The sequence below is a fragment of the Mustelus asterias genome, chromosome 27 (genome assembly GCF_964213995.1).
Source record: "Mustelus asterias chromosome 27, sMusAst1.hap1.1, whole genome shotgun sequence".
Classification (NCBI taxonomy): domain Eukaryota; kingdom Metazoa; phylum Chordata; class Chondrichthyes; order Carcharhiniformes; family Triakidae; genus Mustelus; species Mustelus asterias.
The window spans coordinates 23,059,522-23,087,412 of NC_135827.1; positions in this window are offsets into that span (position 1 = coordinate 23,059,522).

Here is a 27,891-nt window from a genome sequence, read left to right on the forward strand (position 1 = left end):
TCATGGGACACGAATACCCATAATCACTGGGAGAGGGCGAAGACAGAGGGTGGTGTGCCTGAGATCCAGGTCCTCAACCTCTTTGAGGAACGGGAACTGAAGCTTGCGGGAGAGGAGGGCATGTGGACCATTCGCAACAGCATGGTCGGGTTGGAGCATAGAAGTGAGCACCTGCCAATCCTCCACTTGTTGGAGATATCTCAAGTAGGTTGCATGAAGCCCAGATTTCTCTCCCTCCCTTGCACTTAATCTTGTGTCCTGTGTTGCAGTAAGGGATCCCGATGCACCTGGGCCATCTGGCATCGCGGCCCCTACTGCTGCCCCCACCCATCCTGCTCCCGACAGCTTGGAAGACTCCTTGGAGGAAGCGGATGAAGGGACCTCCGAGGCCGGCACCAGTTTTGTGTCAGCTTCCACCTCGCAACTTACCATCCCAGAGATTCTCACAGCGGTGGGACAAGTTAGTGTTGAGGCATCTGGGTCACTCTCTGGTGCGCATGGCACATCTGCTGATGTACATCGGGTGGAGGAGGGAACATCTGAGGCCTCAGGCATGCAGGGGCCTGCCGGAGACAAGGACTCAGCTGTCCTCAGGCCTTTGCGAACTCTTCTCCCTCAGCTGCTGGAGACGCAGCAACAGAGCCAGGGAATGCAGGACGGGCTGACGGCCACACTGGACCAACTGTGAGGCTGTTGGGAAGAGTCCCAAAGCTTTCAGGTGGATCAGTTATTGCCTGTCTTACGTGCTTCCCAGGCCAACACTGCAAGTGTGGCATCCATGATGGAAAGCCTGTGGCAGGAGATCCTCACCATGAGTGGCAGATTCCAAGTGATGGCCAAGTCACAGAAGGCCACGGCGGAGTCCCAGAGGGCCATGGCCGAGTCACAGCGGGTCACAGGTGAGGGACTGAACAGGCCTATCGAGGTTCTGCGGCCCATGGCTGAGAGGCTCGAGGGCTTGTAGGAGTCCTAGCGGGACAGCACTCGAGACACAACAGGCTATGGTCGCAGCCCTTGAGAACATGGCCCAGTCTCAGAGGGTCATGGCTGAGGGGTTGCAGAGCATGGCCCAGTCTCAGAGGACACTTGCTGCTGCCATTGACAGGTGGCCCCTGACTTAGAGCGCCATCACGTAGGGTTCAACCACCATGGCAAGAACGCAGGTGGTCCTCCAGGGTTGGCAGGGCCACTGAAGCTTCTGGAGCTCACTGCAGACTCATTGCTGTCCTGTGGAGTGACCCATGGAACCCCGAGGGAGAAGGGAGGCTCAAGCCCGTGCCGGGGCCTTCCACCCAGGAGACTGCGGTTGTGGCTACATCTTCTGACTCCCCCCTTCCTGACACTGGGGCATCTCAGGGCAGCGGGATGAAGAGGGTGTCATGGATATGTCCCTGACACCTGGAAGTCGGCCAGGGTCCTCAAGGTCCAAGCCCTCCAGAGAACGTTCGCCAAGGGCATGACAGGCTACGGAGCACGGTAAACAGCTGGCCACTGCCATCTCCGACGTACATCCTGGGGAGACTCCAAGAAATAGTGGTAGGCCACATAAGGTTGAGATGTTTTGATTTAATTTGATTTGATTTATTGTCACATGTATTAACGTACAGTGAAAAGTATTGTTCCTTGTGCACTATACAGACAAAGCATACCATTTATAGAGAAGGAGACGGGACAGTGCAGAATGTAGTGTTACAGTCATAGCTAGGGTGCAGAGAAGGATCAACTTAATGCGAGGTAGGTCCATTCAAAAGTCTGACAGCAGCAGGGAAGAAGCTGTTCTTGAGTCGATTGGTACGTGACCTCAGACTTTTGTATCCTTTTCCCAGTTGAAGAAGGTGGAAGAGAGAATGTCTGGGGTGCGTGAGATCCTTAATTATGCTGGCTGCTTTGCCGAGGCAGCGGGAAGTGTAGACAGAGTCAATGGATGCGAGGCTGGTTTGCGTGATGGATTGGGCTACATTCACAACATTTTGTGGTTCCTTGCGGCTTTGGGCAGAGCAGGAGCCACACCAAGCTGTGATACAACCAGAAAGAATGCTCTCCATAGTTCATCTGCAAAGGTTGGTGACAGTCGTAGCTGACATGCCAAATTTCCTTAGTCTTCTGAGAAAGTAGGGGCATTGGTGGACTTTCGTAACTATAGTGTTGGCATGGGGGGACCAGGACAGGTTGTTGGTGATCTGGACACCTAAAAACTTGAAGCTCTCGATCCTTTCTACGTTGCCCCCGTTGATGTAGACAGGGGCCTGTTCTTCTTTACGCTTTCTGAAGTCGATGACAATCTCCTTCATTTTGTTGACATTGAGGGAGAGATTATTGTTGCTGCACCAGTTCACCAGATTCTCTATCTCATTCCTGTACTCTGTCTCATCATTGTTTGAGATCCGACCCACTACGGTGGTGTCGTCAGCAAACTTGAAAATCGAATTGGAGGGGAATTTGGCCACACAGTCATAGGTATATAAGGAGTATAGTAGGGGGCTGAGAACACAGCCTTGTGGGGCACCGGTGTTGAGGATGGTTGTGGAGGAAGTGTTGTTGCCCAACCTTACTGACTGTGGTCTTTTGAGTTAGGAAGTTCAGGATCCAGTCACAGAGGGAGGTGCCAAGGCCCAGGCCATGGAGTTTGGAGATGAGTTTTGTGGGAATAATAGTGTTGAAGGCTGAGCTGTAGTCAGTAAATAGGAGTCTGACATAGGTGTCCTTGTTGCTAGGTATTCCAGGGTGGAGTGCAGGGCCAGGGAGATGGCGTCTGCTGTGGACATGTTGCAAACTGTAATGGATCCAGTTCGTCTGGGAGGCTGGAATTGATTTGTGTCATGACTAACCTTTTGAAGCACTTCATAATGATGGATGTCAGAGCCACCGGCCGATAGTCATTAAGGCTGTAGCGGCACTAAAATGGCACAGGTGAAGGACAACGTGAGGTAAATAGAATATTTAGGCATTTTAAAGTCTCACATTCACACGTTTTTAAATTCTCACTCATTTTGAAAGCACTATTATTGGCAACAATAAATGTTACTTCACCCCACACCGGTAACTAATTTATCTATAATTAGCCTCTAACAGGAATGCACTTACCTCAACAGTTGCCGAACGGACCCTGCACATTGATGTCAGGCCCCTCAACACACTGCTACTGAGAAAATCAAGGTGCTCAAATAATTCACTGGCTACAGCAGGTGGCATGCATTGGCAGCCACTTACAGCACCTGTCATGGCATCCCCACACCCATGAGTGATTCCCTCCCCCACAACCCCACCCGTCCCAGGGCCTTGCATGGGTGTTTATTGCTCCCTGACCCACCACCCAGACATGGGCCCAGGTGCCAGTAGGCATGCGGAGCTCAGATAGGAGTCAGACTAGTTTGCACCAGGGCTTCATCACAGTGGTTCTTAACGAGTTGTCATCACCCTCGTGCCTGCCAGAGAAACTCGCTAACACAGCGTACACAGGCCCACTACTCAGGTGTGGCAATGTTGCAGGAGATTGTAAGACTCCAAGGTAGGGTGGAGGGTGGGGGGGTGGGGGGGGGTGGTTGAAAATGGAACCCATGTGCTGCAATACAGGCCCCCTAGTTACTAAAGTACATGGCGATCAGGGCCTCCCTCGCCACCCTCACATGCCTGGTCCTTGCTGCCGCCTTGCTGAAGAAGATTGGTTCACACGGAGTTGGGGGTAGAGTGTTAGCGTGGATTGGGGATTGGCTATCCGACAGGAAGCAGAGAGTCGGAATAAATGGGTGCTTTTCTGGTTGGCAGATGGTAACTAGTGGCGTGCCGCAGGGATCGGTACTGGGGCCTCAACTATTTACCATTTATATAGACGATCTGGAGGAGGGGACTGAGTGTAGGGTAACAAAGTTTGCAGACGACACAAAGATAAGTGGAAAAGTGAATCATGTGGAGGGCGTAGAAGGTCTGCAGAGAGATTTGGACAGGCTGAGTGAGTGGGCGAGGATCTGGCAGATGGAGTATAACGTTGACAAATGCGAGGTTATTCACTTTGGAGGAAATAATAGCAAATTGGATTATTATCTAAATAGAAAAAAATTACAACATGCTACTGTGCAAAGGGACCTGGGGGTCCTTGTGCATGAGACGCAAAAACCTAGTCTGCGGGTGCAACAGGTGATCAAGAAGGCAAATGGGATGTTGGCCTATATTGCAAGGGGGATAGAATATAAAAGCAGAGATGTCTTGCTGCATCTGTGCAGGGCATTGGTGAGGCCGCAGCTGGAATACTGTGTGCAGTATTGGTGCCCTTATTTGCGGAAGGATATATTGGCCTTGGAGGGAGTGCAGAGAAGGTTCACCAGGTTGATACCAGAGATGAGGGGTGTTGATTATGAGGAGAGACTGAGCAGATTGGGTTTGTACTCGTTGGAATTTAGAAGGCTGAGGAGAGATCTTATAGAGACCTATAAGATAATGAAGGGGCTGGATAGGGTTGGGGTGGAGAGATTCTTTCCACTTAGAAAGGAAAAACTAGAACTAGAGGGCACAGCCTCAAAATAAAGGGGGGTCAGTTTAGGACATAGTTGAGGAGGAACTTCTTCTCTCAGGGGGTGGTGAATCTCTGGAATTCTCTGTCCACTGAAGTGGTGGAGGCTACCTCGTTGAATATGTTTAAATCACAGATAGATGGATTCCTGATCGGTAAGGGAATTAGGGGTTATAGGGATCAGGCGGGTAAGTGGAACTGATCCACTTCAGATCAGCCATGATCTTATTGAATGGCGGAGCAGGCTCGAGGGGCGAGATGGCCTACTCCTGCTCCTATTTCTTATGTTCTTATGTTCTTAACCCTCCAGCACCTGTTGTTTGTCATTGTCCTCCTCCTCCTCCTCCTCTTTGTCCTCCTCCTCCTGCTGGGTGGCCTCCTCCCCAGTGACGCCCGGCTGGTCGGCCTCCACATCATCCTCCTCCTCCAGAAGGTCTCCTCTCTGCTGCGCCAGGTTGTGTAGGGCACAGCACACCGCCACAATGTGGGACAATATCAGAGGGCTATATTGGAGAGCCCCACCACAGCAGTTCAGAGATCTGAACCGCATTTTGAGAAGCCCTAAGCACCGCTTATTGACTGGGTGGCAATGTGGGCCTCATTGTATCGGGCCACCGCACAGGTGTCATCAGCCAAGTCTGAAGCAGGTACCCCGTGTCCCCCATGAGTCATCCCTGCACCCTGGTCTCCACCTCAATGACCTCCAGGATATCAGAACCCTCAATACGAAGCTGTCATGCACACTGCCGGGGTTGTGGTGCAGACAAAGAACAAAGAACAAAGAAAACTACAGCACAGGAACAGGCCCTTCGGCCCTCCAAGCCTGCACCGATCATGCTGCCTGAAAACGTGCGTGATATTCAGCTGATGGTCACACAGCAATTGCACATTTATTGAATGGAAGCCTTTTCTGTTCATGAATCTTCCTGGATTCTTCACCGGGGCCTTGATGGCGACATGGGTGCAGTCTGTAGCCCCCTGCACATTTGGCATCCCCGCGATGGCCACGAATCCTGCAGCCTGGACTTCCTGCTGGGCCTGGTCCAGGTCAAGCTTAAGATACTGACCAGCCAGGGCACCCGTGACCTCCTTGACACACTTGTGAATGGATGGTTGGGAAATGCCACAAAGGTCTCCACTGGCAGTCTAGAAGGACCAGGTGGCCATCACATTCACAGCCACCGGGAGTCCTAACCGATCGGGTTGTTGCAGGACCTGCCCCGAGGTGCCAGGTCCTGTAACAAGTGGCACAGGTGTCGCACTGTCTCCTTTCAGAGCCGGAGCCGTTGGCGGCACACGATGTCCGACAGTTGCTCAAAGGATACTCACATGCAGAATTCCCCGGGTCTCTGCTCCCTCCTTCTCCTGCCCCACCCCCTCTCCCCTTGGGGCGAATGGCGGCCACGTCCTGCCTCCGGCGGCTGTCTCCCTCTACTCCTGCGAGCGATAAGGCCTGGGCCTCCTCGACCTGCAATTCATCCTCCAGCTCATCCTCTTCAGTTCCAGCAGCAACCAAAAGAACAGTGAGATTAATGGGTTGCATCGCAAAAGGCATCTTGTCAATCTGAAGGGGGGGGTTGGGATTTGGGAAAGGGGAGAGACAGATGGAGAGGTTAAGGAACTCTGCTTTCCCCCAGTCCAGCAACACACACTCCCCATACCCCCCCACAGACCCCCAGCAACACACACTCCCCGTATCCCCCATACAGCCCCCAGCAACACACACTCCCCATTCCCCACACAGCCCCCCAGCAACAAACATTCCCTATACCCCCCCACACAGACCCCCAGCAACACACACTCTCCATACCCCCCACACACATCCAGCAACACACACTCCCCATAGCCCCCCCACTCACCCCCAGCAACACACAATCCACATACCCCCCACACACACCCCCAGCAACACACACTCCCCATATCCCCCCACAGATCCCCAACAACACACACTCCACATACCCCCCCACACAGACCTCCAGCAACACAACTCCCCATACCCCCCACACACACCCCCAGCAACACAACTCCCCATACCCCCCCAGACCCCCCAACAACACACTCCCCGTACCCCCAAACAGACCCCCAGCACCGCACATTCCCCATACCCCCCCTCATCACCCCCAGCACCACACACTCCCCATAGCCCCCTACACACACCCCCAGCAACACACACTCCCCATATCCCCCACAAACCCCCAGCAACACAACTCCCCATACCCCTCACACAGACCCCCAGCAACACACATTCCTCATACCCCCCCCCCCACAGACCCCCAGCAACACACACTCCCCATACCCCTCACACAGACCCTGAGCCAACACACACTCCCCGTACCCCCCATACAGCCCCCCAGCAACACACACTCCACATACCCTCCACACAGACCCCCAACAACACACACTCCACATACCCTCCACACAGACCTCCAGCAACACACACTCCCCATACACCCCCCACACACCCCCAGCAACACAACTCCCCATACCCCCCACACAGACCCCAAGCAACACACATTCCCCATACCCCCCACAGACCTCCAGCAACACACATTCCCCATATCCCCCCACAGACCCCAAGCAACACACATTCCCCATACCCCCCACAGACCCCCAGCAACACACACTCCCCATAGCCCCCCCACAGCTCCCTAGCACCGCACACTCCCCATACTCCCCCATCACCCCCAGCACTACACACTCCCCATAGCCCCCTACACACACTCCCAGCACTACACACTCCCCATACCCCCCCATCACCCCCAGCACTACACACTCCCCATAGCCCCCTACACACACCCCCAGCAACACACATTCCCCATACCCCCCACAAACCCCCAGCACTACACACTCCCCATAGCCCCCTACACACACTCCCAGCAACACACACTCCCCATAGCCCCCACACAGACCCCAGCAACACACACTCCCCATACCCCCCCACACAGACCCCAGCAACACACACTCCCCATAGCCCCCACACAGACCCCAAGCAACATACATTCCCCATACCCCCCACAGACCCCCAGCAACACACACTCCCCATACCCCTCACACAGACCCTGAGCAACACACACTCCCCGTACCCACCATACAGCCCCCCAGCAACACACACTCCCCATAGCCCCCCCACAGCCCCCCAGCACCACACACTCCCCATACCCCCCCAACACCCCCAGCACCACACACTCCCCATACTCCCCACAGACCCCCAGCAACACACACTCCTCATACCCCCCCAACACCCCCAGCACCACACACTCCCCATACTCCCCACAGACCCCCAGCAACACACACTCCTCATACCCCCAATAAACCCCCAGCAACATACACTCCCCATAGCCCCTCCACAGCCCCCCAGCACCACACACTCCCCATACCCCCCCAACACCCCCAGCACCACACACTCCCCATACTCCCCACAGACCCCCAGCAACACACACTCCTCATACCCCCAATAAACCCCCAGCAACACACACTCCCATATCCCCCAACATATCTCAGAATGGCAACACAGCCCCCCATTTCCCCCCCACCTGCAAAAGTGCTTGCTGCTACTTGCACTAGGATCCAGAGTCAGCGCTAAGATCCGAGGTCAGCGCTCTGAGTCAGGTCCGTGCTGAGAGTGTGGAGTTGGACCCCGTGAGCAATAACAGCCCCCCTATACCCTCCACACACACTCGCAGTCCCCCCCCCCCCCGACCCCACCGCAACATGACCACCACGAAACAGCCCCCTGTGAGCAGCATGGAGTAGTTTGAAAACAGAGACTTACCTCCTCGCTCACCCTCACTGCTCAAGCGCCTGGATGCAACTTTAATACATGAGCTGTTTTCCTGTCCCATCCGGTTGCAGCGAGCGAGGTGGTTAAGACAGGTGAGCTGGGACGATTGGGAGTGAAGCTCACTTATGGTATTGGGATGAATGCATTAAAATGCAAATTGACATTTCGCCTGTTTTGGGTGGGGTCCTGATGGTGTTGATTTTTATTTTGGTTCGATGGGAATGGGCACGAAAACAGGCACTATTCCCACGATAGTCGCATCGTGCCCGATTTTACAATATTTTCCTGTCGCAAAACGAACGAGAGGAGATGGTAAAATTCCGTTCAGTTTATGCACATACAGTGAAGAACTGTGAGCTCAAGAAGTGAAAAATATCTTCTACGTCTGATGTGTCGATTTGGTTGCCTAACTCAAATCTGATTGTAGATCAGCGTTCAGAGAAGATTGACAGGATGCCTCAGGGAGCTGGGCTTTGAAGAAAGACTAAGAAATAAGTAATGTATCAGCAAATGCTATGGAATCGATGTCCTGAAGCAAATAACCATATAATGACTTGAGATGAACATTCCCTATGTTGTGAATAACTGCTTTTGTGATGAGGTTTTGAAATGTCACTGAGGTTTCTGGCTTTGCAGTGAAGGATTTAAATGCAAAATTAGCTGGAGGAGAAGAAACATTTGACTTTCTTTTATTCATTTATGGGATGTGGGCATCACTGGCTGGGGCCAGCATTTATTGCCTGTCCCTAAACGGGTTTCATTTCAGTGGGCATTTGAGAGTCAACTGCACTGTTATGGGTGTGGAATCACATGTATGCCAGACCAGGTGAGGACAGCAGATTTCCTTCCCTAAAGTGACATTAGTGAACCAGATGAGTTTCTACGACAATGGTTTCATGGTCATCCTTTAGACTTTTAATTCCAGATTTTTTATTGAACTCAAATGAATTCAAATCTACCGTGGTGGGATTTGAACCCAGGTCCCCAGGTCTTACTTGGGGTTGCTGGATTACTAGTCCAATGACAATGCCACTGTGCCACCACCTTACCAGCTAAAGAAAGACCAAACTTTCATTTATATCATGCTTTCTGTATCTAATCCAATGACAATACCACTGTGCCACCACCTTACTGCCTAAAGAAAAACCAAACTTGCATTTATCTCATGCTTTCTGTATCTGAAGAGCTATCTAACCAGTTACCAACTCTCAACTCTCAGCTGTTGTCATTGAAGTAAATGCAGTAGTCAGTTTGCTCACAACTATAAATCCCACAACCAGCAAAGAAATGAAGTGACCAGGTAAGCAGGTGGTGATTAGAAAATATGTTGGTCAGAATACCAGGCAAATGATTCACCTGATGAAGGGGCAACGCTCCGAAAGCTTTGTGATACCAAATAAACCTGTTGGACTTTAACCTGATGTGAGATTTCTTACTGTGCCCACCCCAGTCCAACGCCAGCATTTCTACATCAATATTATTTAAAGGGATGTTCTTGCTGTGACTACCTGGACACTATCTAATGTATTGTCAGGACTGTAATTATTTTTAACATTGTTGATATCCAGCCCATCTCCATCGCTGCCATGGTGGTAAACAGTTGCTTCACTGCTCTGTGGAATCAGAGGGGGAAAATAGGAGGTGGGACTTGTTTTCAGGTCCTGAAGACCTTTCTGGTGGAAAACTGATTAAGCTCAAGATTCTCTTGTGGGCGGAAACTTAATCAGCATGGGCACAGTTTCCTTGTCTAATTAAGGGTAGGGTCCCAAAGCTGGAGGAACAGTCAGAGAGAGGAGCTGCAATTTCAGAGAAGCGCTGGGGTGCAGCACAAAGGTAAGAGATTGGAGGGTACCTCCACAAGAAGGTGCCCTTCGCCAAAATCAGCCAAGCCACCAGTCTTGGAAGTAAATTCCTTTACGGGGCAACCTTTGGCTATACCTGCTTCTGGTAGAAAGGGAAGGCCTGTTGGTATGCCAGGAGCACTGATGTCCCAGCCTGCCACCCCCCTCCCCTCCACTCAGGCAATTGATCTGTGCACCACCCACCCACCCTTTGCTCCCACTCCCTCCCACTGCATCAGGAAACTGAAGGCAAAGTGGAAAATCCTAATCAATCTCCTTAATCCCTGTTCAAGAAGGCTGTTACTTAATGAGCCTAATTGGCTGTCCTCCTTGTGAGGCCAAAATGGTTGATGTTAGGAATGTGGTTAAAAAACCTGCCTTGTAATTTTCAGGCCCCATCTTAAGTTTAAGTTTATTTATTAGTCACAAGTAGGCTTACATTAACTTTGCAATGAAGTTACTGTGAAAATCCCCTAGTCGCCACACTCTGGCGTCTGTTCGGGTACACTGAGGGAGAATTTAGCTTAGCCAATCCACCTAACCAGCACGTCCTTCGGACTGTGAGAGGAAACCAGAGCACCCGGAGGAAACCCACGCAGACACAGTGAGAACGCGCAGACTTTGCACAAACAGTGACCCAAGCCAGGAATTGAACCCGGGTCCCTGGCGCTGTGAGGCAGCAGTGCTAACCACTGTGCCACTGTGCCGCCCTCTGTCTCCAGTCCCAACGTCAGCCTAAAAATTCAACCAGATTTCCTTTGGGTGCTCCAGTTTCCTCCTACAGTCTGAAAGCCATGCTGGTTAGGTGCATTGGCCATGCTAAATACTCCCTCAGTGTACCCGAACAGGTGTCGGAGTGTGGTGGCGAGGGGATTTTCACAGTAACTTCATTGCAGTATTAATGTAAGCCTACTTGTGACACTAATAAATAAACTTAAACTTAAGCTTCGATACGTTTCTTGAAAAAATTGGTTTTACAATTTGATTTCAGTCAAAGCAGGGATAAATTTTAATGAAAGCAGCTTAGGCTTAAAATTGGGCTGTGTGCCAACAGAAGCTGAAACACACAGTTGCATTAGGGAGATAAGATCAACATGATTTGTCTCAAATAAAATACTGAGTAAAGCATATTGATCAAATGGGATAAATGGGATGCATCTCGAGGTCACTCGACTATCAATTAATGAGATGGAAGTTATTTTCATCTCACGGAGAGAACTGGGGAGATGAGGTGTGTACAATCCTAAGCTTCTTGCCTCCGAAAAAAAAAACATTACCATGTTGAAGAAAGTTCAGGAAAGCGCGACAGAAATTATTCCTGCAAATCTCGAAGAGGCAGTAACAAAGCTAAATTTCTTTTGTTGGAGAAAATAAATTGGGGTGGGGTGGGGGGTGCGGGGGGCGGGGGGTGGGGGTGCGAGGCGGTGGGGGTGGGGGTTGGATTTAATCCTGATCATTTAAATGTTGGAGATGCTTTTCGAGCTCGATCCAGTAGGCGGTCTGTGGGATTTGAAGTGAGATGTTTTGACCAAACTAAAAGCTGAATGAAACTAATTTGGAAAAAAATAAAGTAACACCAAACTCAGCCTGATCGTGACTAAGCACTAAATACGTTATATAGGCACATCGGCTGGAATTTTACCACCTCACTGACCCCGGAATCGGAGGGGGGTGGTGTGAGGTTTGTAGAACGCAAATCTCCATGGGACTCGGATGGGATTTTAGGATTTTAATGATTTTACCCATTATTCCCCAAACACACAAGTTACATTCGTTCAAATCTTAACCTTAGCATAGATTCCCTTTGGATGCCCTTCAAGGGAAAGTTTGCAATCACAGCTGACTCATCAGGCATCTTCCTGTCCACGCACCAGAAAAATCTGTTTTCCACTTGAAGTTCAACTTTAATACACTCGATTCCTCTGGAGAACTGAAACAAATGCAAAAAAATACTGAGAATTATTTGGCAGCATCTGTGGAATGCACAGCTTGGTATGGCTCCTGCTCTGCCCAAGACCACAAGAAACTACAAAGGCTTGTGAGCGTAGCTCAGTCCATCACGCAAACCAGCCTCCCATCCATTGACTCCATCTACATTCCTGTTGCCTCGGAAAAGCAGCCAGCATAATCAAGGACCCCACATACTCGGACATATTCTCTTCCACCTTCTTCCGTCGGTGAAAAGGTAAAAAGTCTGAGGTTACATACCAACCAACTCAAAAACAGTTTTTTCCCTGCTGCTGTCAGACTTTTAAATGGACCTACCTCACATTAAGTTGATCTTTCCTACACCCTAGCTATGACTGTAACACTACATTCTGCACCCTCTCCTTTCTTTCTCTATGAACAGTATGCTTTATTCACATAGCGTGCAAGAAACAATACTTCTCACTGTATACTAATACATGTGGCAATAATAAATCAAATCAAATCAAATCAAAAGTCTGAGGCCACATGCCAACCAGCTCCAGAACAGTTTCTTCCCTCTTGCCATCAGACTTTTGAATGAACCTACCATGTATTAAGTTGATCTTTCTCTACACCCTCGCTATGACTGTAACACTACATTCTGCACCCTCTCCTTTCCTTCTCTATGAATGGTATGCTTTGTTCATATACCACGTCAGAAACAACACTTTTCACTGTATACTAATACACGTGATAATAATAAATGAAATCAAATCAAGTCAAAATCAAAAAACAGTGTTAACGTTTCAGTTTAATGACCGCTTATCAAAACTGGAAAACAGTAGAGATGAAAGAGATTTTAAATAAGTACAGAGATGGGGAAAGAGGTAAGGGGAGGAGAGAACAAAAGCAAAGGTCTTGACAGGGTGAGGAGAGACCAAGTGACAATATAAATGATGGTACAAGCCACAGTGAGTTGGCAATGGGGCAAGTAATCTCCATGGGCCTGAAGGAATTGTAAACAACTAAAGCAGAAAATATGTCTCCTTGAATCCCTCCATGGCCGTACGCCTCTTGATCTCTGTAATTTCCTTCAATCCCAAAAACCTCTGATATCTCCTCTAATTCTGGCCTCCCTTGCATTCCCAATCATAACTTCTCCATCATTGGATGGCATGCCCTCAGTTGCCTAGGCCCCAAGCTCTGTAATTCCCTCCCTACATCTCTCCTAAATTTCTTCAGGAATTTCTTCAGCCAGGGAGTGGTGAATCCGTGGAACTCTTTGCCGCAGAAGGCTGTGGAGGCCAGGTCATTGAGTGTCTTTAAAACATAAATAGATAGGTTCTTGATTAATAAGGGGATCAGGGGTTATGGGGAAAAGACAGGAGAATGGGGATGAGAAAACAATCAGCCATTATTGAATGGCGGAGCAGATTCGATGGGCCGAGTGGCCTAATTCTGCTCCTATGTCTTATGGTCTTATGGTCTCATGGTCCTCTTTCTACCTCACTTTCCTCCTTTAAAAACCTACCTCTTCTGTGAGCTGGTAGACATCTGACCTAATACCTTCTCATGTGACTTGGTATTATACTTTGTTTTATAATGTGAAGTGCCTTGGGTTCTTTCATTATATAAAATGTATAAATATAAGCCGTTATTATTGCTGTAGTGGCCATTGAGCCCTGCATTAAATACAATATGATGTGGAGATGCCGGCGTTGGACTGGGGTAAACACAGTAAGAGTTTTAACAACACCAGGTTAAAGTCCAACAGGTTTATTTGGTAGCAAATGCCATTAGCTTTCGGAGCGCTGCTCCTTCGTCAGATGGAGTGGATATCTTTAAATACAATATGACATAACTACTGCATCAATGACACCGTACTGTACTGTGCTGTTAAAGGACAGGGCTGACCATGAGTTGAAAAGAACCTCTATCACTGAGTATGTTCGGTGGTGTCAATGGGTGCACTCCCTCACAATGTCAGCTCGCAGACACACAAGGAGTGAGAAATAAAAGATTAAAATAGATTTTATTTTCCACAGAACTATAATTCAGCACTGCAAGACTTTTGTGTACATCATTCTGCCACTTCACACTGAGTACCCGAGTTATTAATATTGTAATAATGCAATAGAATGCAGCTGCTGTAGGCACCTGTCAGCAGCTATGAGTAACTATCATTCAGCCCTGAAGCATACGGAGTGTAATCCTCATCTGCTAAAAGCTGTTGAATGCTACAATGATTATTTTTTTAGAATTTTATTTTCACGGTCCGTGTAGACAATATGACAAACAAAGAAAAAGTGGTTACATTTTGAAGAAATTTCAATAAGAATGTGCTTAAATTTCAATGTTCAGATACAAACTGCAGCTGAAATAAAATTAAATTCATGCTCAGTATTATCAGTTTTATATATGAAAGGCTAGGAAGATTTGGAAAATGTTGATTTGTGCTTGGCTGAAAATGTCATGAAACCAGTAAACTTTGTGGCGCTTTTTCATTTTGTTGGACACATGTGTTTGGAGAAAGGAATCTCTCTGGAGCAATAAAGAGAGCAACTTACGCCCTCTGAACAATGGTTGTTCTGCAGTTAGCGAATGCAAAAAATGTGAAGTCATGCACAAGTGACACTGCGGGTTGCAAGCAAGTTACTAACATGATTTCTATTCCTTAGACGCTGTCTGGGATTTTACTGGCACGCCCGCCCGAGTCTTGTAAGATCGCACCCGAGGTCAACGGAAAATGCCGATCTGCGAGCCTCACCCGCCCCGGTAAAATCAGGGCCTCTGTCTAGCGCTGGAGTTACATAGAATCACTGATGCGCGTTATCAAACACGAGGCTAGATGCTCGGGAAATAAAGGCTTTTATTTACTGTAATGAAGCAGCCAATAATTATATACACGATCCCAGACTGAGGGGTCCCAGCCAGAGCAGGGACCTTTATACCTCTCCCAGGAGGCGGAGCCCGACTGGGATGTACCACAACACTACAGTACAAAGGTGTAACAACCCCACCCTAACCCCAACAGCAACAAGTAGCACAACCCAACAGTAACATATGTACATCCTTGTAGTACTGGCCAGACCCTGGCTCAGTACTATCCAGTGGGAACCAACGATGGTTCACCACAATCACATAGGTCTGGATCTTGCAGCAGTAATTACCGTGAAACTGTCAGCATTTACCATCATTAATCCTCTGAAATGATAATAACTTCTAGACTTGGAATTTTCCCGTCCCGCCCACCACGGGAATCATAGCGGGCGGAGCATGGATCATGTATAGGTTTGCTGACCTCAGGTGGGATTTTCTGGCTTTGGGGAGAACACGGCTGGAAAATGGAGTCCACACATGTGCACTTAATCGAAATCTGATAGTTCCCGTCAGTGATTCAGAGGTTCTGCTTTTGCGGAATGCTGCCCCTTCTCCACACCACAAAGTGCAATCAATTAGAAATCATCAAGCTGACTAAATTCTCCAACATTACACATTTTAGTAGCATAATTGTTCACAATTATTTCCTCATTGGCCCTGAAAGATTTATATTTATTCAATGTCAGATGTTCTCATTATCATAAGATGCCTCATATTTTTAAAATATTTGTTGAACACAAACTTCTACATGAATCCCATATATATAGAGAGTCACAGAGTCATAGAGGTTTACAGCATGGAAACATGCCCTTCGGCCCAACTTGTTCATGCTGCCCTTTTTTTAAAAACCCCTAGGCTAATCCCAATTGCTCGCGTTTGGCCCATATCCCTCTATACCCATCGTACCCATGTAACTGTCTAAATCCTTTTTAAAAGACAAAATTGCACTCGCCTCTACTACTACCTCTGGCAGCTTGTTCCAGACACTCACCACCCTCTGTGTGAAATAACTGTCCCTCTGGACACTTTTGTATCTCTCCCCTCTCACCTTAAACCTTTGCCCTCTAGTTTTAAACTCCCCTACCTTTGGGAAATGATATTGACTATCTAGCTGATCTATGCCCCTCATTATTTTATAGATGTCTATAAGGTCACTCCTCAGCCTTCTATGCTCCAGATTTATTAATCATTTATTTCACTGTCTGTAATTAAAAAAAGATTGAAGTGAAGGAATTCAGTAGCCTTTACTTGTTGTTTCGCTGTCTGTGAAAATTCTTCAATGTGATTGGCTATCTGATTGGTAACAACATTGTTGCAGAATGGCTGGAAATCTCCATTTCTTTGTGCTTGATTCAAACGAACATCGTGAAAGATGAAAATCCATGTCATAGAGATTGCTCAATCTTTGTGGATAGATTTCTTCAAGATCAGCGGGGGACCATTTGACCTAATTTGTTCATACTGGTATTTATGCTTCACAGAAGCCTCCGGCCACTACATTAGCGCGGCCTATCTGCATATCTCTTCATTCATTTCTCCCCTATCTGTTTATCTAGCTTCCCCTTAGAAACATCTATGCCATACTGTTAACTACTCCATGTGGTACAGTGGCACAGTGGTTAGCACTGCTGCCTCACAGCGCCAGGGACCCAGGTTCAATTCCGGCCTCGGGTCACTGTCTGTGTGGAGTTTGCATGTTCTTCCCATGTCTGCGTGGGTTTCCTCCGGGTGCTCCGGTTTCCTCCCACACTCCAAAGATGTGCGGGTTAGGTTGATTGTCTATGCTCAATGCTGTTAGTGTCAGGGGGACTAGCTAGGGTAAATGCGTGGGATGGCAGGGATAGTCCTGGAAGGGATTGTTGTTGGTGCAGGCTCGATGGGCCAAATGGCCTCCTTCTGCACTGCAGGGATCTTGCGATTCTGGTAGCAAGTGTTATATTCCAATAAAAATCTTTTGAATTCCTTGTTGGATTCATTCGTGGCAGAAACATCTTGATCTCAGTTTTAAACCGTAATGGATGCGAGTGGCTGGGGAAGTGCTAAAAGTTCAGGCAGCCTGGTCCTGATGCACACATCTAAATTTTATATTGTGCTGAAATCAGGCCACTGGGTGAGGCATCCACAAAAAAAGCAGCCGTGAATCGGATTAACAATGCAAATTTCCTCCATGTTCACAGTGAGACAAGTGAACTATTTTTAATCCTCTCTTAGTGGGCTATTCCTGTTGCAAAAACTGTGCCAAGTACGAACCACCTCCACCAGTACAAAAACAGAGCAATTTCACTTCAATCTTTGGCTGCAGTGCAATGATGTTAGTTCTGCACTACTTTTGTTCGAATTGACGAAGAAATCACAATTACCACACTTGTACAACACTTTAATGTCAACATCCTCCGTGCAGTTTATATTGTATCACCTTTGCAGATCTCACCGATTTGAAAACTGCTGCCAAAAACATGAAGGGATTAATATAAACAATTACTTAAGGTGACAATAAGAATGCTAAGAGCTTCTACTTCCCTGTGAGTCAAAATATGCTGACAGATGTTCATTCATTATGGACTGCATTAGTATGATGTGCTGCTTTCCTTTTTGTAGGACTATGTTTTATGTATTTGGTCAACTGGATGTCTTGGCACACACTCTTCTAGAAGGCTTATAGTGAAATTTATGATTAAACTTTCTTGTTTGGAGTGCGCGCTCTCTCCCCACTGGAATGCATCCAATTTCAGGGAGATTAGATGCCGGTTGGCATGAGATAATGATTGAAGATTTGCAACTCGGACCTGAGTGTGAAGAATCATACCTCACAGCGACAGATTTATCTCTTAGATCCTATCAAGGACTCAGTTTGAATGAAGAAATCTTGGAACACTTGCTTGGTCAAGGTATCAGATTACGAAATGTGATGGAGGACATTGAGACTTCGAGTTGATTTGATTTGAATCATAGAATAGAATCATGGAATTCCTACAGTGCAGAAGGAGGCCATTTGGCCAAACAAGCCTACATCAACAACAATCCCACCCAGGCCCTATCCCCATAACCCCATGGATTTACCCTGCTAATCCCCTTGACACTAAGGGGCAATTTACCATGGCCAATCTACCTAACCTGCACATCTTTGGAGTCAAGGAGGAGAGGGAGCACCCGGGGGAAACCCACGCAGACACGGGGAGAATGTGCAAACTCCACACAGACAGTCACCCGAGGCCGGAATCGAACCTGTGTCCCTGGCACTGTGAAGTGGCAGTGTTAACCACTGTGCCTTTGTAATTGTCACATGTATTAATATGTAGTGAAAAATATTGTTTCTTGCGCACTATACAGACAAAGAATACCGTACATAGAGAAGGAAAGGAGAGGATGCAGAATATAGTATTACATTCATAGCTAGGGTATAGAGAAAGGTCAACTTGGTATAAGGTAAGTAATTTAAAAGTCAGTAAGGGTGTTGCCTTGGGCCGCACAATTAATTCCCAGTTTGAAATATCTTAGTTACCCAGATGGACCATAAGATGCAGAAGTAGGCCATTCAGCCAATTGAGTCTTCTCCACCATCCAATGAGATCATAACTGATCTGACATGACCATCCTCAATGTCACTTTCTCGTTTATCCCCATAACACTTGATTCCCTCAAAAATGTGGGTCTGTATATTTCAGACTCTAGGTGATTTGTTTAAGGTTTATGAAATATGGGACTTGATTTTGTTTCTGTCAGAGGGGACCTTGGGCAGAACCAGGCTGGAGGTTCAGAGTTTCATGTTTTCCTTGAGAGCTGTGAACATGTGGAACACTCTATTGATGACAAATGCTAATTTACTGTATTCCTTCAAAAGAGAGCAACACTAGACTTGTGTGGAGGTCACTTCGTCTCAGAGTGAGGCACTGTGTAATATAAATCAATGACATTCCACGGACTAATTTCAATAACCTAAATGGGATAAGAACTTTCCAGATTTATTTTCCCCTAATTGGGCAGGCCTTTCTCAGGAGATTATGTGCCTCTCTGTGTGTAGAGAGTGCCTGTTTCCTGATGCATTTATCATTGGAAATGATGGAACAGGCTAGGTGGACCAGCAAGTCTTTTTCTATTTATCATTTAAGTAAGTTTGTATGAAATCTAGCACATAAATTGACTCAGGAAAATGGGGATGAGGAGCATATCAGCCATGACCGAATGGCGGAGCAGACTCGATGGGTGAATGGCCTAATTCTGCTCCTATATCTTATGAACTCAATTCCAATCTCCCATTCCAAGCATGGCATCTTAAATCAGACTCAAACCAAACAGACCCTTACTTCCCATCATTCCAATGAAGGGTAAGTAAGTTAAGAGTGCTCACAAGGCAGGCCTTACTTATGATGAATGAGTGCATGAGAGAGAGATAGCAGAATTTCATGGGAGTTGGAGTTTTCATCCTACATGGCCTAGCGGTATGGAGAGGCAATGACCTAGTGGTATTATCGCTAGACTATTAATCCAGAAACTCAACTAATGTTCTGGGGACCTGACTTTGAATCCTGCCACGGCAGATGGTGGAATTTGAATTCAATAAAAAATATCCGGAATTAAAAATTTATTGATGACCATTAAACCATTGTCGATTGTCGTAAAAACCTATCTGATTCACTAATGTCCTTCAGGGAAGGAAATCTGCTGCCCTTACCTGATCTGGCCTACATGCAACTCCAGAACCACAGCAATGTGGTTGACTCTCAACTGCCCTCGGGCAACTAGGGATGGTCAATAAATGCTGGATAGCCAGTGACACCCATGTCCCATGAAGGAATAAAAAGAAACATGTGGAACTGGACTAACCAATGTTCATGGTAATCCATGCTCCATGACAGCCAGGCAGAACATTTATAAATGGTTACTATGGGATCTGAGTGAAAATGATCATTACAGAAATGAATGATGTTTGATGCAAACGGTGGGGGAAGTGGAAGAGGTTTAGAGAAAAGAAAGGATTTTCCAAGTGATTTCAATGGCAGGAGCCTCAAACTTCGGGTGTCGCACCCAGGGGTTTTATTGGATGTGTGGGAAAGGGACATGGAATGCGACTGTCTATTGCATTTTAAGGAAGCTCTGTGCCCTGATAGTGTAAGATTACTGGTTAAGTGCGTTGGCCATGCTAAATTCTCCCTCTGTACCCGAACAGGCGCCAGAGTGTGGCGACTCTGGGATTTTCACACTAACTTCATTGCAGTGTTAATGTAAACTTACTTGTGACAATAATAAATAAACTTTAAACTTAAACTAAAACTTAAAACTTATTATTTTTTCATGCTTTAGACTTGAAGAGTTAAGTTCAGAAGGAGTAGGAATATATGAAATCATTCATCCTTCCTGTACTATGTTTTAGGAATGAAAATTTTTGAATGGGAATTCATAAGACGGGGCATCTCAGGATTTTTATCTCAAAAAGAGCTATACGTGGCTAAATATGTACATGTCAGTCATTAGTGCACTTCAGCCTCCATGCATAAGAATACCACTTGGCTTTTTACACTCCCTGTAAGTAACTATTAATCTCTGCCTGTTGGAGAAGTAAGAATTGCGTAAGGTTCATACAATGATTGTTGGCATTCTTCCTTCAAGGGGAATATGTACTTTATTATTCTTTTGTACTGTTCCCAATGGTGGGGGAGTCCAGAACGAGGGATCATAGTTTGAGGATAAGGGGGTAAACCTTTTAGGAATGAGGTGAGGAGAAATTCTTCACCCAGAGGGTGGTGAATGTGTGGAATTCACTCCCGCAGAAAGTAGCTGAGGCCAAAACATTGTGTGATTTCAGGGAGAAATTAGATATAGCTCTTGGGGCTAAAGGGATCAAGGGATATGGGGAGGGATCAGGATATTAAATTGATCAAAATGAATGGCGGAGCAAGCTCGAAGAGCCGAATGGCCAACTCCTGCTTCTAGTTTCTATGTTTCTATGCATAGATTATCCACAGCAGTCCTTTCTGTGAGTAGCCAGGCAGCTCTGCATCTACTCAAAATAAATCTGGAACTTTAATTGTTAGTGGGCTGTCAAAATGGCAAAGTGCTTGGGAGCATGAACAATGCAAATTAGTGGGGAAATGTTTCCAGATGGAATACTTGAGAGCCTAATTGGAATATTAATTGTTGTAGAACAGGAGATGAGAGGCGATATGATGCTCAGTGACATAAAGTGCAAGGAGAACAGATTAAAAGTTAGCAATATGCCTTTGTTGGAGCACTGCAGTTCTTTGCAAGTACTTGTTAAGGGATTGAGCTTAGCTTTCCAAAGGAAGGAAAAGAGGCAAGTATAAAAGGGAATGAATTATATCCTGAGGGTCAGTGAGGAGACACAGGTGTAATAGATAAAATAATTTAGTGGTCATACTCACTAAATGTGACCTTTCCTGCATCATGTTTTTAGAAAAAATCAAATTCATTTGATCAAAAGATCAAATTCATTAATTTCCATGATTAAATTCAAAACCATTTTCTTTAATGCAAAAAAAGTAATTAATTTCACTTTCTAGGTTAAGTTTGTTGTTCATTCTTGCACACAGATCCCGCTGGCATTTTGGCCGGCAGTGTTTCTTAGTTAAGAGTTTGCAATCCAGACTTTTGTGAATTCAACACAGCAGCTCTCTGTTTTCCTGGTGCGAAATGCAGAAATCTTCCCCGTCAGTAATAGCCAAGTCCACAGAACCTATGACAAAGCCGCAGTTTAGGGAATAGCAAGCATGCATGAAGATCCTGCTGAAGTTTATCCAGCTAATGCTTACCTGTACTGGTAAGTTTCCTATTGCTTTTCCAGCTGGGAATACGTTACTTACTGGAGGGCTATGAGAAGCAAAAGCAGAGGAAACCCAAATGAAAGGTTTACATCCAGATCTCACCATTGATCAAAGGAATTAGAGGCGGCACGGCGGCACAGTGGTTAGCACTGCTGTCTCACAGTGCCAGAAATTCGGATTCAATTCCCGGCTTGGATCACTGTCTGTGTGGAGATTGTACGTTCTCCCCGTGTCTGCGTGGGTTTCCTCCCGTTTCCTCCCACACTCCAAAGATGTGCGGGTTAGGTGGATTGGCCATGATAAACTGACCCTAATATCAGGGGGATTAGCAGGGTAAATGAGGGTTATGAGAATAGGGCCTGGGTTGGATTGTGGTCGGTACAGACTCGATGGGCTGAATGGCCTCCTTCTGTACTGTAGGGATTCTATGATTCTCTGACTGGATTTTTACTATCAAGGCGGATAGCTTGAGTTGAGATCGATAGAGCTGCCTCAGTTTAATGGGCCTTGTACCAAACTTTCACTCCCGAGAGGCAGGGGTGGGAATAATTGGGGCCACTAACCTTGGAAGTAGATTGTCGGCTGCCAAGAGAGGGATGAGTGCCAAGGCAGGCTGGTTCGAAGGCCTTCTTTGATTCTCTGGGACTTGGCCCTAGTTGTATTATAAGTTGTTAGTCCCTCTAGCCCTCACACCTTCCCAGCACCATCCACTCACCTTGCCACATCCATGCACTGCATTTACCGCTATGCCTTCCATTCCATCTCAATGCTCTGTCCATGCCCCCACAGCCTCAATGCCCTCCATACCACCTTCATACTTTCTATGTCACCTCCATGCCCCTTCCCAGCTCTCCAGAGAAATTCCATGCCCTAATCTATTATGCACTATTTACAGAACCAATATACTGTATAATAACAATGAGAAGTTGAAATGCTGAGGGAAAAAAGACACTCCGAAATCTTCTTTGAAAATATTTCTGTTTCTGTAACCCTATATATAGTGTCAATTAGACAGGGCAATTATACTATCAGTACAGAAGCTTTAACCACTGCTTTTATCCGGTCTTTAACTATTTTGGACCTCTTAAATTTCTCGAAATAAGCATTCAGCCATTGACAAAAGAGATCATCGAAAAATAACTTATAACCACATAAAACCATCAATCAAGCAAATTAAGCACTCCAGTTTAGTTGGTAAAACAGAATCTCCTGTTCAGCTAATGAATTTGCGAGTCTTAGAGCTCAGTTAAGAATTCATAATGGGTACAGGTGGATAATCCAAATATCTAACGAAGGCTCCTTCAACAGCACCTTCCAAACCCGCAAACTCCACCGCCTAGAAGAAGTGCAGCATATCCCACCTGCAAGTTGCCATGAGTGACATACCATCCTGACCTGGAACTGTATCACTCGTTCCTTCACTGTCACTGGGTGAAAGTCCTGGAACTTCCTTCCTAACAGCACTGTGGATGTTCCTGTACCACCTGGACTGATTCAAGAAGGTGATTCACCCAAAGCTTCTCAAGGGTAATTAGGGACGGGAAATGAATGTTGGCCTCGCCAGTGATGCTCACATCCTATGAAAAATAAGTGAAATAGGTGGTGGAGCATCATCTCATCTTCCAGTTGGGTATCTTGCAGCCCCAGGGACTCAACATTGGGCTTGGCAGCTTTTGGTTCTGACCTTTCTCCTCTATCTTAAACCCCTTATAAAAGAAAATCCCCTACATGCATTGCCTCAATCCACCTCTTCCCCCCACCACACGCACGCACGCACGCACACACACACACGCACGCACGCACACGCACGCACGCACACGCATGCACATGCACGCACACACACACACATGCATGCACGCACACACACACACACGCACGCGCACACACACACACGCACACACTCACGCACGCACGCAGGCATGCACACACGTGCGCACACACACGCACACACACACGCTCACACACACACACACACACACTCGGCCATCTGTCCTTTGTCCTTAAAGTTGCTCCATTTTGTTGCAACCCCTCACCTCCCTAACATTCTCTTCCTCTTTTCGGTTTTGACAAAGAGCCAAAGGACTTGAAATGTTAACCCTGCGTTCTCTCCTCACAGATGCTGCCAGATCTGCTGAGTTTTTCCAACTGCCTCTGTCCTTGTTTCTCATTCCAGCATCCGCAGTATTTTGCTTATAGCGAAAAGAAAATGATGGATTACCACGATCAATATGGTTGAAAGATCTACACAGGAAAGCTTGTATTTTACTCGTCACTCCCATGGTCTGAATCTAGTACCATATTATGGTGGTCATTCTTCACTAACAGCTTGACTCCATATCCTCGTCTATGGACCTTTGCCAGAGATGTGTGTCCACTGCAAGGTAGAGTCCTCTTAGCGTAATCAATGACAGATCAGTATAGGCTAAAGTCTGCCCTTCCTGCAAACACTCTCCTTTTTCTGCAATCTACCACTTAGCATGGAGCTGGCTATGAGTATCTGCTGTGATATATGACATTTTATGTGATATCGATTCAAGTATTGTCAGGTGTAAGTATAAGATTTATGAGGTCTGGCAGAGTGAATCCGGAAGACTACTTCAACGGATATAGCAGAATTGTAAAGCTCAATATCTGATCGATGCGGTCTACTGGAAGTTAAAAAAAACACATTTTCCAAGCTATGTCTATTTAGCATTTTATACATTCTCAAGAAAAGCCTGGAAAAAGATCATTGTTTTAAATACAGTTGCGTCTTACTTCATTTCATCGAGACCCAAAACAAATATCAATGATAGCCCACTCGTAGAATCCCCACAGTGCTGAAGGAGGCCATTTGGCCCTTTAAGCCTGCACCGGCAACAATCCCACCCAGGCCCTATCCCCGTAATCCCACGGATTTACCCTACTAATCCACCTGCCACTAAGGGGAAATTTAACATGGCCAATCCACCGAACGCGCACATCTTTGGAGTGTGGGAGGAAACCAGAGCACCCGAAGGAAACCCATGCAGACACGGGGAGAACGTGCAAACTCCACACAGACCCAAGGCTGGAATTGAACTCGGGTCTCTGGCTCTGTGATTCAGCATTGCCACTGTGCTGCCCTAAGTGGGATGTTTAATTAGTCGCTTGTTAATTGGAACATGCCATTTGCTTCAGTAAAGTTTATTTATTAGTCACAAGTAAGGCTTATATTAACACTGCAATGAAGTTACTGCGAAATTCCCCTAGACACCACAGTCTGGCGCCTGTTCGGGTCAATGCACCTAACCAGCACGTCTTTCAGACTGTGGGAGGAAACCGGAGCACCCAGAGGAAACCCATGCAGACACGGGGAGAATGTGCAAACTCCACACAGACAGGGACCTAAGCCAGGAATCGAACCTGGGTCCCTGGCACTGTGAGGTAGCAGTGCTAACCACTGTGCCACAGTCCCACCCTGCTTCAGTTTAGTTCAGGATGGGAAAAATGATTGCTGAAAATGGCACAGGAAGTGATAATTCTGTATTTCCTTCTTAGGATAAATGCATTCCCGCAAGCTCTGAGTTTGGAGTAATTATGCGCAAAGCAAAGATTGCGTCGGTTATAGGAAAGGAAGTAACCGTGTTATTTTCTCCATTCCTTCATTTCAAGTATTGAATTGAATTGCAGGTTGGAAGCAGGAAGCAAAACAATGTCACGTGTGAGAAATCTTCTCGCGTTTAGTCCTGGGAAAGTATTAGGAGTGCAATCAGCTGGTGTTGGCGGAGACGACTGAAACTGCAGGAGAGAAACTACAGAAGAGAACCTTTCTCAAGTTGAAAGTGATTATCGAAACTCCAAGAGAAACAAATAGGAAATCAAATGAATTAATGAACTAAAACTTAAATGGGCTGAGGGAGATTAACAGAACGGAGAAAGTGGAGACCATTCAGTAATAAATAAGACATAATTAGAATTGAACTGTGAATACTGGAAATGGCAATCAAAAGGATTGCACTAATAATCAGATTCTGGTCAGTGAGAAGGAAATAATTGAACTGAATGAAGAGTAAAAATACTATAATTTTTGTTTCTGAAATGGTGGGATTATACTAATTTGACAGTGCAACTAACAGAAGTTAGACCCTGTTCTGAAATGCTGGGGACATCGACAACAGGACTTTTTTTTCCAGGCTCATGACTTCAAAATCTTGACCATTTCCAAGTCCTGACCCCGCAGAGTATAGGTGTGACTTGCACGCTACGATTTTGAATGGAATGATCGATGGCCTAGTGGTATTATCGCTGGACTATTAACCCAGAAACTCAGCTAGTGTTCTGGGGACCCGGGTTCAAATCCTGTCACCAGCAGATGGTGGAATTCAAATTCAATAAAAAACATCTGGAATTAAGAATCTACTGATGACCATGAAACCATTGTCAATTGTCAAAAAAACCCATCTGGTTCACTAATGTCCTTTAGAGAAGGAAATCGGCAGTTATATAATCTCTAGAGTGTAGAAAGAGACCATTTGGTCCATCAAGCCTGCAGCGACAGCAATTCCACTCAGACCTTATCCCCGTAAACCCATGTTTTTACCCTGTTAATCTCCCTGACTCTAAGGGGAAATTAAGCATGGCCAATCATTCTAACCCTTTGGACAGTGGGAGGAAGCCTGGGCACCTGGAGGAAACCCACACAGACACAGGATAAACATGCAAACTCCGCACAGACACCCAAGGCCAGAATTGAACCCAGGTTCCTGGTGCTGTGAGGCAGCAGTGCTGACCATTGTGCCACTGTGCTTTAATTTACCTGGTCTGGCCTACATGTGACTCCATCAGCAATGTGGCTGACTCTCAGCTGCCCTCCAAGGACTGGACAATAAATGCTGGCCAGCCAGCGACGCCCATGTCCCCATGAATGAATAAAATAAATTCTCCACTTTCAGTTGAATGTGCCGCAAATTAGCATATCACATTAAGGATTTAATAACTTCACTACTTTTTTTTTTAAAACTTAGACATTCAATATTAAAAACTACGAAGCAAAGGCTTGATTAACACCACATTAATAATATTGGAATTGGCTTGGGTTTAATCCTGGAAGTGGTTAGCTCTGGAAGTGCTATATTTGGAGATTTATTTTTAAATCATCTTATTCCAAGCTATTCCTGTTAACTTTCCTAAACTTCAGGGGAGTTTTCCTGACTGTGCTCCAATGCCAGCTGCAGTATATTGTTGGCTATGAAGGACCTTGGAGAATAACGTGGCAAATTGAAGCCATCTGCTCATTAGCTGCTGCTTTGCAGAACAGTTAGAATAGGGAAATAGTACAGAGACTGCAAAAAGTGGAGAGGCTTGTGGACAGGAGCAATCAATGCCGTCCCACTGAAGGTGATCTTTAAAGCATCACATTGAGACTTCTATGGTGACTGCGTATGCTAATTCAGGGTGGTGTTGACCAAAAGAATTAATCACGCGTGCAGTTGCGGCAAGCTTAAATTAATTCCAACAAGTCTCCAGGAAGGTGTAGCGGGCATAAATAAAAGATTACAGTACTAGATTGATGGGTTAGAAGATGACATAAATGTCTGCTGTAAATGCAGTTGCATCCTCATCGTGCATTCAAAATGTTCAGTCAATCAAAGCATCAGAAGATGCAATTATTGTTCACAGTACCACCTGCTAATAAGCAGAGTGCTGCAGTGACAGCGCAAACTTTCTAAGAGTTCCCGTGGCACCATGCCAATATAAAAACCTGAATAACTATTTGTAGGTTGCTTTGACAAACAAATAAGAATTTCCATCTATTTTGAAACCCTCCGCCTTCAATTCACAGTGACAGTGCACATTCTCCGCTGCTCCTGGGATGATGCTGCAAACTGGGAGACAAGCTTGTCTTTTGAAAAGTTTCCTTACTTTCTTTCCCTGCAGTTATTTTTATTTACCCAACTTCTTAACAAAACCTGGGCATTCTAGAGCCAGACTCATCATTAGAACTGCGTCGATATCATTTTCAAACAGCTTTCTTTGTACAGTAAGAAGTCTCACAACACCAGGTTAAAGTTCACCAGGTTTATTTGGTAGCATGAGCTTTCGGAGCGCCGCTCCTATGAAGGAGCTCGTGCTATCAAATAAACCTGTTGGACTTAAACCTGGTGTTGTGAGACTTCTTACTGTGCCCACCTCAGTCCAACGCCGGCATCTCCACATCATAGCTTTCTTTGTAGT